The following is an 11151-nucleotide window of genomic DNA, read 5'->3' on the forward strand; positions in this document are numbered from 1 at the left end:
AAGTGTAAAAGAAGTGGTCATAGCGCGGCGAAGTGTGAGGTCTACGGACCAGGGGTTAATAGAACGAAAGGAACAAATGGTGTCGGAACGAGTAATGGCGGAGCAAGTAGTGTCGGAGCAAGTTATGCCAATGTAGTTTGTTATAAATGTGGAAAACCAGGCCACATTATTAGAAATTGCCCGAACCAGGAGAACACGAATGGACAAGGCCGTGGAAGAGTTTTCAATATTAATGCGGTAGAGGCACAGGAAGACCCGGAGCTTGTTACGGGTACGTTTCTTATTGACAATAAATCTGCTTACGTTTTATTTGATTCGGGTGCGGATAGAAGCTATATGAGTAGAGATTTTTGTGCTAAATTAAGTTGTCCATTGACGCCTTTGGATAGTAAATTTTTACTCGAATTAGCAAATGGTAAATTAATTTCAGCAGATAATATATGTCGGAATCGAGAAATTAAACTGGTTAGCGAAACATTTAAGATTGATTTGATACCAGTAGAGTTAGGGAGTTTTGATGTGATAATCGGTATGGACTGGTTGAAAGAAGTGAAAGCGGAGATCGTTTGTTACAAAAATGCAATTCGCATTATACGAGAAAAAGGAAAACCCTTAATGGTGTACGGAGAAAAGGGCAACACGAAGCTACATCTTATTAGTAATTTGAAGGCACAAAAACTAATAAGAAAAGGTTGCTATGCTGTTCTAGCACACGTCGAGAAAGTACAAACTGAAGAAAAGAACATCAATGATGTTCCCATTGCAAAAGAATTTCCCGATGTATTTCCGAAAGAATTACCGGGATTACCCCCACATCGATCCGTTGAATTTCAAATAGATCTTGTACCAGGAGCTGCACCCATAGCTCGTGCTCCTTACAGACTCGCACCCAGCGAGATGAAAGAACTGCAAAGCCAATTACAAGAACTTTTAGAGCGTGGTTTCATTCGACCAAGCACATCACCGTGGGGAGCTCCTGTTTTGTTTGTCAAGAAGAAAGATGGTACATTCAGGTTGTGTATCGACTACCGAGAGTTGAACAAACTTACCATCAAGAACCTCTACCCACTACCGAGAATCGACGACTTATTTGATCAACTACAAGGCTCGTCTGTTTATTCAAAGATTGACTTACGTTCCGGGTATCATCAAATGCGGGTGAAAGAAGATGATATTCCAAAGACTGCTTTCAGAACACGTTACGGTCATTACGAGTTTATGGTCATGCCGTTTGGTTTAACTAATGCACCAGCTGTGTTCATGGACCTTATGAACCGAGTGTGTGGACCATACCTTGACAAGTTTGTCATTGTTTTCATTGATGACATACTTATTTACTCAAAGAATGACCAAGAACACGGTGAACATTTGAGAAAGGTGTTAGAAGTATTGAGGAAGGAAGAATTGTACGCTAAGTTTTCAAAGTGTGCATTTTGGTTGGAAGAAGTTCAATTCCTCGGTCACATAGTGAACAAAGAAGGTATTAAGGTGGATCCGGCAAAGATAGAAACTGTTGAAAAGTGGGAAACCCCGAAAACTCCAAAACACATACGCCAGTTTTTAGGACTAGCTGGTTACTACAGAAGGTTCATCCAAGACTTTTCCAGAATAGCAAAACCCTTGACTGCATTAACGCATAAAGGGAAGAAATTTGAATGGAATGATGAACAAGAGAAAGCGTTTCAGTTATTGAAGAAAAAGCTAACTACGGCACCTATATTGTCATTGCCTGAAGGGAATGATGATTTTGTGATTTATTGTGATGCATCAAAGCAAGGTCTCGGTTGTGTATTAATGCAACGAACGAAGGTGATTGCTTATGCGTCTAGACAATTGAAGATTCACGAACAAAATTATACGACGCATGATTTGGAATTAGGTGCGGTTGTTTTTGCATTAAAGACTTGGAGGCACTACTTATATGGGGTCAAAAGTATTATATATACCGACCACAAAAGTCTTCAACACATATTTAATCAGAAACAACTGAATATGAGGCAGCGTAGGTGGATTGAATTATTGAATGATTACGACTTTGAGATTCGTTACCACCCGGGGAAGGCAAATGTGGTAGCCGATGCCTTGAGCAGGAAGGACAGAGAACCCATTCGAGTAAAATCTATGAATATAATGATTCATAATAACATTACTACTCAAATAAAGGAGGCGCAACAAGGAGTTTTAAAAGAGGGAAATTTAAAGGATGAAATACCCAAAGGATCAGAGAAGCATCTTAATATTCGGGAAGACGGAACCCGGTATAGGGCTGAAAGGATTTGGGTACCAAAATTTGGAGATATGAGAGAAATGGTACTTAGAGAAGCTCATAAAACCAGATGCTCAATACATCCTGGAACGGGGAAGATGTACAAGGATCTCAAGAAACATTTTTGGTGGCCGGGTATGAAAGCCGATGTTGCTAAATACGTAGGAGAATGTTTGACGTGTTCTAAGGTCAAAGCTGAGCATCAGAAACCATCAGGTCTACTTCAACAACCTGAAATCCCGGAATGGAAATGGGAAAACATTACCATGGATTTCATCACTAAATTGCCAAGGACTGCAAGTGGTTTTGATACTATTTGGGTAATAGTTGATCGTCTCACCAAATCAGCACATTTCCTACCAATAAGAGAAGATGACAAGATGGAGAAGTTAGCACGACTGTATTTGAAGGAAGTCGTCTCCAGACATGGAATACCAATCTCTATTATCTCTGATAGGGATGGCAGATTTATTTCAAGATTCTGGCAGACATTACAGCAAGCATTAGGAACTCGTCTAGACATGAGTACTGCCTATCATCCACAAACTGATGGGCAGAGCGAAAGGACGATACAAACGCTTGAAGACATGCTACGAGCATGTGTTATTGATTTCGGAAACAGTTGGGATCGACATCTACCGTTAGCAGAATTTTCCTACAACAACAGCTACCATTCAAGCATTGAGATGGCGCCGTTTGAAGCACTTTATGGTAGAAAGTGCAGGTCTCCGATTTGTTGGAGTGAAGTGGGGGATAGACAGATTACGGGTCCGGAGATTATACAAGAAACTACCGAGAAGATCATCCAAATTCAACAACGGTTGAAAACCGCCCAAAGTCGACAAAAGAGCTACGCTGACATTAAAAGAAAAGATATAGAATTTGAAATTGGAGAGATGGTCATGCTTAAAGTTGCACCTTGGAAAGGCGTTGTTCGATTTGGTAAACGAGGGAAATTAAATCCAAGGTATATTGGACCATTCAAGATTATTGATCGTGTCGGACCAGTAGCTTACCGACTTGAGTTACCTCAACAACTCACGGCTGTACATAACACTTTCCACGTCTCGAATTTGAAGAAATGTTTTGCTAAAGAAGATCTCACTATTCCGTTAGATGAAATCCAAATCAACGAAAAACTCCAATTCATCGAAGAACCCGTCGAAATAATGGATCGTGAGGTTAAAAGACTTAAGCAAAACAAGATACCAATTGTTAAGGTTCGATGGAATGCTCGTAGAGGACCCGAGTTCACCTGGGAGCGTGAAGATCAGATGAAGAAGAAATACCCGCATCTATTTCCAGAAGATTCATCAACACCTTCAACAGCTTAAAATTTCGGGACGAAATTTATTTAACGGGTAGGTACTGTAGTGACCCGAACTTTTCCATGTTTATATATATTAATTGAGATTGATATTTACATGATTAAATGTTTCCAACATGTTAAGCAATCAAACTTGTTAAGACTTGATTAATTGAAATATGTTTCATATAGACAATTGACCACCCAAGTTGATCGGTGATTCACGAACGTTAAAACTTGTAAAAACTATATGATGACATATATATGGATATATATATATATATATATATATAGTTAACATGACACTATGATAAGAAAACATATCATAAAGTATATTAACAATGAACTACATATGTAAAAACAAGACTACTAACTTAATGATTTTTAAACGAGACATATATGTAACAATTATCGTTGTAAAGACATTTAATGTATATATATCATATTAAGAGATATTCATACATGATAATATCATGATAATATAATAATTTAAAATCTCATTTGATATTATAAACATTGGGTTAACAACATTTAACAAGATCGTTAACCTAAAGGTTTCAAAACAACACTTACATGTAACGACTAACGATGACTTAACGACTCAGTTAAAATGTATATACATGTAGTGTTTTAATATGTATTTATACACTTTTGAAAGACTTCAATACACTTATCAAAATACTTCTACTTAACAAAAATGCTTACAATTACATCCTCGTTCAGTTTCATCAACAATTCTACTCGTATGCACCCGTATTCGTACTCGTACAATACACAGCTTTTAGATGTATGTACTATTGGTATATACACTCCAATGATCAGCTCTTAGCAGCCCATGTGAGTCACCTAACACATGTGGGAACCATCATTTGGCAACTAGCATGAAATATCTCATAAGATTACAAAAATATGAGTAATCATTCATGACTTATTTACATGAAAACAAAATTACATATCCTTTATATCTAATCCATACACCAACGACCAAAAACACCTACAAACACTTTCATTCTTCAATTTTCTTCATCTAATTGAACTCTCTCAAGTTCTATCTTCAAGTTCTAAGTGTTCTTCATAAATTCCAAAAGTTCTAGTTTCATAAAATCAAGAATACTTTCAAGTTTGCTAGCTCACTTCCAATCTTGTAAGGTGATCATCCAACCTCAAGAAATCTTTGTTTCTTACAGTAGGTTATCATTCTAATACAAGGTAATAATCATATTCAAACTTTGGTTCAATTTCTATAACTATAACAATCTTATTTCAAGTGATGATCTTACTTGAACTTGTTTTCGTGTCATGATTCTGCTTCAAGAACTTCGAGCCATCCAAGGATCCATTGAAGCTAGATCCATTTTTCTCTTTTCCAGTAGGTTTATCCAAGGAAATTAAGGTAGTAATGATGTTCATAACATCATTCGATTCATACATATAAAGCTATCTTATTCGAAGGTTTAAACTTGTAATCACTAGAACATAGTTTAGTTAATTCTAAACTTGTTCGCAAACAAAAGTTAATCCTTCTAACTTGACTTTTAAAATCAACTAAACACATGTTCTATATCTATATGATATGCTAACTTAATGATTTAAAACCTGGAAACACGAAAAACACCGTAAAACCGGATTTACGCCGTCGTAGTAACACCGCGGGCTGTTTTGGGTTAGTTAATTAAAAACTATGATAAACTTTGATTTAAAAGTTGTTATTCTGAGAAAATTATTTTTATTATGAACATGAAACTATATCCAAAAATTATGGTTAAACTCAAAGTGGAAGTATGTTTTCTAAAATAGTCATCTAGACGTCGTTCTTTCGACTGAAATGACTACCTTTACAAAAACGACTTGTAACTTATTTTTCCGACAATAAACCTATAATTTTTCTGTTTAGATTCATAAAATAGAGTTCAATATGAAACCATAGCAATTTGATTCACTCAAAACGGATTTAAAATGAAGAAGTTATGGGTAAAACAAAATTGGATAATTTTTCTCATTTTAGCTACGTGAAAATTGGTAACAAATCTATTCCAACCATAACTTAATCAACTTGTATTGTATATTATGTAATCTTGAGATACCATAGACACGTATACAATGTTTCGACCTATCATGTCGACACATCTATATATATTTCGGAACAACCATAGACACTCTATATGTGAATGTTGGAGTTAGCTATACAGGGTTGAGGTTGATTCCAAAATATATATAGTTTGAGTTGTGATCAATACTGAGATACGTATACACTGGGTCGTGGATTGATTCAAGATAATATTTATCGATTTATTTCTGTACATCTAACTGTGGACAACTAGTTATAGGTTACTAACGAGGACAGCTGACTTAATAAACTTAAAACATCAAAATATATTAAAAGTGTTGTAAATATATTTTGAACATACTTTAATATATATGTATATATTGTTATAGGTTCGTGAATCAACAGTGGCCAAGTCTTACTTCCCGACGAAGTAAAAATCTGTGAAAGTGAGTTATAGTCCCACTTTTAAAATCTAATATTTTTGGGATGAGAATACATGCAGGTTTTATAAATGATTTACAAAATAGACACAAGTACGTGAAACTACATTCTATGGTTGAATTATCGAAATCGAATATGCCCCTTTTTATTAAGTCTGGTAATCTAAGAATTAGGGAACAGACACCCTAATTGACGCGAATCCTAAAGATAGATCTATTGGGCCTAACAAACCCCATCCAAAGTACCGGATGCTTTAGTACTTCGAAATTTATATCATATCCGAAGGGTGTCCCGGAATGATGGGGATATTCTTATATATGCATCTTGTTATTGTCGGTTACCAGGTGTTCACCATATGAATGATTTTTATCTCTATGTATGGGATGTGTATTGAAATATGAAATCTTGTGGTCTATTATTACGATTTGATATATATAGGTTAAACCTATAACTCACCAACATTTTTGTTGACGTTTTAAGCATGTTTATTCTCAGGTGATTATTAAGAGCTTCCGCTGTCGCATACTTAAATAAGGACAAGATTTGGAGTCCATGCTTGTATGATATTGTGTAAAAACTGCATTCAAGAAACTTATTTTATTGTAACATATTTGTATTGTAAACCATTATGTAATGGTCGTGTGTAAACAGGATATTTTAGATTATCATTATTTGATAATCTACGTAAAGCTTTTTAAACCTTTATTGATGAAATAAAGGTTATGGTTTGTTTAAAAATGAATGCAGTCTTTGAAAAACGTCTCATATAGAGGTCAAAACCTCGCAACGAAATCAATTAATATGGAACGTTTTTAATCAATAAGAACGGGACATTTCATGGAGGTTCACAATGGGTTAGTAGGCGATTAGGGTGGAGGCTGGGTGGTTGCAAGTTAGATGATGGTGTGGTTTATGGTGGTGCTCACGATGGTGGTTTGATGGTTAACTGACGGTACATCAAAATAACTATAAAGAAAAGTGGTCTTGTTTGCTCTTGGTGAATTGGTGGAGGTTATGTGGGTTTCATAAGAGTGGTCAAATGGTAATGGTTATGGTATTTTCAAAGTGATCGTGGAGATGATGTGGTGTCGGGTTATAATGGGTGATGATGTGTGATGACCCGGAAATTTCCGATCAAATTTAAACTTTAATCTTTATATGTTTCCGACACGATAAGCAAAATCTGTAATATTGAGTCTCGAAAGTTTTGAAATATATATTCATGTAATCAATTACCCTTTGACTATGCTCAATGATTCACGAACATTTATGTGTATACTGATATGTATATATAATATATACTTATTAATTGAAAACATTAACAAAGTATTAGATATAAAATACTTTACATAAAAGTATTTGTTTCAATATGTTTATCGATGGAATTAAAAGATAATATCATATGATTAAATTATCAGATACATTGAATTATGATTACGAGTCTCTGTTATGAGGTCCACGTTGATTTGAGAAATCATTTCTTTTTAGCGGTATTCGGAATATTTGGTAATGTGATTTACAAGTAAGAACAAAAGTTTCATTAACGAGAATTAGACAAAAGTTAGTGGAGATTCCTGCTTAACTTTCAATGCATGCTTTACAATGATTGTCTCGTGTCTTTTGGTAAGATAATGATTAGTTTTCATAATAATGAAAATGTTTTACGATATAGATAAAACCTTTTTAAAGGATGATTTGGAATATAATTAATTTTGGAAAACCAAATTTATAAGTACTCGATTTAGTTTCAAGTGTACAAAAACGTTTTCAGTTTAAAAAGAACTTTATTATTAAAACGTATATAACTTTGATAAATATCTAGAACCACTTTTGACAACTCATTACTTAACCAGTATGATAAAGATAACGATATTTATATTTTATTTTATTAAATATATATATAACGATTTAAATTAATACGCGTATTATACGTACATAGTTTTATACTTTTACTATACTATAACTTTACCTTTACTTTACTTTTACTTTACTTTAACTTTAATAATTCACTTTAATAATTCATACTTTAATAATTCACTTTAATAATTCATACTTTAATAATTCACTTTAATAATTCACTTTAATAATTCATACTTTAATAATTCATACTTTAATAATTCAATTTAATAATTCATACTTTAATAATTCACTTTAATAATTCATACTTTAATAATTCACTTTAATAATTCAAAAATCTATTATAAATAGAATTCAATAGGTTTCATTATTTCATAGAAACTTGAAAATATATTTCTCTAAACTCTCTCAATCGAATTACATATATATATTTACTTAGTATAATTTCAAGATATTATTAGTATACATAAAATACTACGATGGAGTTATATTCAGACGATTTCAAAATAAGTTTTCAAACGGGATAGAGCTAAGGAAATTATGGGTTATAGCTGTGGAGGTTATGGGTATTGTTCGAGGGTATTGCTCGTCAGGTCAACCTAACGTTTATCATTTTCGTTGCGTCTACGTACTTTTCTGCAATATTGAATCACAATATTGATACGTTCGTGAATCCGAGACAAACCTTGCACTTGTTCAGTGCCGTCATATACATAATTGCTACGAAATACAGTATTGTGAGTTTCATTTGCTCCCTTTTTAATTGCTTTTGCAATATATATTTTTGGGCTGAGAATACATGCGCTGTTTTATAAATGTTTTACGAAATAGGCACAAGTACTAAAACAAATTCTACGTGGGTTTAAACCAGAAATATACCCTTAGCTTGGTAACATTAAACTACTTGTCTATGTACGGTAGGCGCGAATCCTAAAGATAGATCTATTGGGCCTGACAAACCCCATCCTGACTATGGGATGCTTTAGTACTTCGAAGTTATATTAAACACACCTGGTCTGGTGTACTTAAGAGGGTAAAACATGAACGTTAAGGCTTGTTACCGGGTGCCTACAACTTATAGAATACTTTTATACACTTGCGAGTGTACATATATTTATGGAAACTGAAATCTTGTGGTCTATTACTATTACGGAAATGATTGATTATGATAAACTAATGAACTCACCAACCTTTTGGTTGACACTTTAAAGCATGTTTATTCTCAGATATTAAAGAAATCTTCCGCTGTGCATTAGCTCATTTTAAGGATATTACTTGGAGTCATTCATGACATACTTTGAAAGACGTTGCATTCGAGTCGTTGAGTTCATCAAGATTAATATTAAGTCAATTATAGTTGGATGTAATATGAAATGGCATGCATGCCGTCAATTTTTGATGTAAAGAACGTTTGTCTTTTAAAAATGAATGCAATGTTTGTAAAGCGTATCATATAGAGGTCAAATACCTCGCGATGTAATAAACTATTGTGAATCGTTTATAATGTATATGAACGGGTCCTTTCAGTTGGTATCAGAGCAGTGGTCTTAGCGAACCAGGTCTTACATTAGTGTGTCTAACAGATAGTCGTTAAGATGCATTAGTAAGTCTGGACTTTGACCGTGTCTGCATGTCAAAAGTTTTGCTTATCATTTTTAGTCGGAAATCATCTACTTATCATCCTTAGGAAATTACCTGCTTATCATTCTTAAGTCTAGACGCATTTTCCTGCATTTATTGCAAAATAGTGTATAGACAAATTCACACCTTAGCATATCTGCTAATTAATATCTTATCGTATCTGTTACTGTGAACTTTAACTGACATCTTTCAAAGATTCCTCCATAATTTATGGGATTTTGGTATTATATACACATATGTAAATTATGTATTGAAGAATACCAAATCTAAATTCTACAATCTATTTCATACTAAAAATTCTTTCCCTGATCATACGAGATGGATCTCTCAACCAGTTCGAACTCCTCAGATTCCGACAGCTATTCCGATATGAATATCTACCTGAGCTCCGAACCGGAATGGATCAACCAATCTCCCATCATCTATTCTGGATGAATTGGGGATGGGTTCGTAGTCTACTCAATCATTGGAGACAAGAAGAAGGCGATCCTTTCCATCCACCACATTGCCCTCTTGGCGATGAACCTGAAGCACTTACCGGTGAACCTATTCGAGACACCATTTTCTCACTCATTGCTAGAGTATCTCGTCACGATTATATACTATCTCATATTATGAATCTTATTATTCCGCTCGCTCCAACCGCCAATCATCCCGGTGTACTAGCAGAAGTTAACGAACTTCGCGCTCGAGTAGTGGCTCTGGAACATATGGTACAAAGATTACAAACACCATCAGCAGCACCAGCAGCATAACCAGTACCTCCAGTAACATCAACATCGCAATCCTCAATACCCTAAGCACCAGCAGCATCATCGGCATCAACGGTATCACCATCATCAACACCAACAGTATCATTACCACCATCAACAATCACGTCCGCATCACATGCCTCAACATCACAACCTGTACCTCAGATATCAATATCACATGCACCATAAATACCAAGGAGTACCAATAACAACAAACGATGAAGTATTGATCGGAGAAACATTCTGTGGTGATTATGTAATCTCTAAAGTCTTAGAGATTATCTATTTCAGCCTTAACCATAAATCAGATAAGTGGACAGAAATGATAGAAAGAAGAATCGAAACCCTGACAAGAATGGTGTGCGATTTACAAACTAGACTTGTTATACCAGCATCATCAGCACTAGCAGCACTTATAACATATAAGCTCCGCCAGTTCAAGAAATTACTGTGGATATCATCACAAATCAACAACACGTATATTGTATCAACGAGTTATGAAGTATTAACTCATTCTTTCTGAAGAATTTATAGATATTTATATATATGAATTCTGAAACTATAATAAATCTTTCGTACTAAGCTATTGAGTATGAATTGAAAAAAGGGTAGATACTACTCGGTTAAATTCATATTACTAATATGCTATGATGTACATCCTTCGTTAACAACCTAACAATCGTTAACTACAATCTCTGCTTCAATTAAATGAATTCGGTTTCATAATAAACCAAGTGTATCATTCAACAACATGTTTGATTTTACACTTTCATCTTCGATGCACTCGAAACTTTCTAGAAAACAACATTCGTATCTTGCGAAGTTAGCAAGAGTTCTATGA

Source organism: Rutidosis leptorrhynchoides, chromosome 8, assembly GCF_046630445.1.
Source record: "Rutidosis leptorrhynchoides isolate AG116_Rl617_1_P2 chromosome 8, CSIRO_AGI_Rlap_v1, whole genome shotgun sequence".
Classification (NCBI taxonomy): domain Eukaryota; kingdom Viridiplantae; phylum Streptophyta; class Magnoliopsida; order Asterales; family Asteraceae; genus Rutidosis; species Rutidosis leptorrhynchoides.